This window comes from Carya illinoinensis, chromosome 6 (genome assembly GCF_018687715.1).
Source record: "Carya illinoinensis cultivar Pawnee chromosome 6, C.illinoinensisPawnee_v1, whole genome shotgun sequence".
In the NCBI taxonomy this organism is placed as follows: domain Eukaryota; kingdom Viridiplantae; phylum Streptophyta; class Magnoliopsida; order Fagales; family Juglandaceae; genus Carya; species Carya illinoinensis.
Genome location: NC_056757.1, coordinates 2604196 through 2605495, shown reverse-complemented (window position 1 = coordinate 2605495; position 1300 = coordinate 2604196). Strand labels below are relative to the sequence as shown.

The 1300-nt window shown below is 34.2% G+C and overlaps 1 non-coding gene across 1 annotated transcript; it reads right to left on the bottom strand.

The window, feature by feature from the left end:
- Window positions 1–609: 609 nt before the first annotated feature.
- LOC122314605 lies at window positions 610–709 on the bottom strand. The gene has a single exon (XR_006243819.1). It is a non-coding gene; the product is annotated as a small nucleolar RNA snoR113 (small nucleolar RNA).
- Between the last annotated feature and the right edge of the window lie 591 nt (window positions 710–1300).

Sequence of the window (1300 nt, the reverse complement as noted above, 5' to 3'; positions counted from 1 at the left end):
TATAATCCTACAAACCAGTATCAAAGCCAAATGAGATCCAACCCAATAAGCCAAATGTAAAGCTAATATTATTTTTATTCATTATAATAATCCCCAATAAGCATAATCAATGAGGAAATGCTAAAAGTCAACTTTTCCCCAAGTTGGGAATTGGGGAGAAGCATTTCTGCACTACAATTTACAGCAGACAATAGAAATAATGAAAGCAAAATCAAAAGAATTTGAATTCACATAAGAAAGACAGATTAACATTATGGTTTTAGGTCTTATTTTTGGCTACATCTTAGAGTTTTTTTAATAAATGAATATCTTATTTTTATTTTGTGTATAGGATGGATTTGGGCAGGACACAATATATAGAAGTTCGATTGTCCACGAATATGGGATTGTTACATCTTGTTAAAACTCAGACTCTTGTTAAAACATTATGGTTTTAGGTCTTATTTTTGCTTTAATCAAATATAGTGTTCCGTGAATTATAAAAAAAATAAAAAAGTGTTCCGTGTCTTATGAGATCTGATAACAAAAAAAGCCACATTCTAAGACGCATATCCAAAAAAGAACAACCAAGAATATGAAACGATGTTTTCATTTCCAACATTGTATGAAATGGCTCAGAACAGAAACCTTACAGCACTTTTCATCACTCTACTACCAACCAACCAAAGTGATAGCAGCCGTGAGTCCGGCCTTTGTGTCATCATCGCCAGAAAAGTCATCAATGGTACAACGTTGCCTTTTTCATTTCCGTAAACTCAAAAATTCAAAGAATTGTACTTTCTAAAAGGAATGAGAAACTAAAATTAAAACCACAAATTTTGAGAAAGAGACTATATTAGCAGCGCAGTTTTGAGACAGAACAACAACCATGATATTCCAGGAAATGTAGAACTGCTAGAAGCGAATAAGAGGGAGAGAGTACCAATTCCCTTGGTTTGCCTTGGAGCACTGAACTCAATGATCACGTCGATGAGGTTCACCCGCTGATTGATGGAAGCAACGACGTCTCTTATCTTCAAGAACTTGTAGTCATCGCCATCCCCCATTTTTTATAAATGAATATCTTATCTTTATGTTCTTGATGAAACTCAGAGCATCTGTAGCACAAACTCTAAGAATAAATCATAAATCAAAACCCATTTACAGATTCACCACTTAACCAAGATAGCCCACGTAAACCACCGACATAAACAATATAATGAATAAAACAAAATAGAGAAACAAATAAATGTAGCTTCTTTGAATGACAGTCCGCACAAAGAGCAATAACAAGAGGTGAAAGCTAGGAAACGAGGAGAAA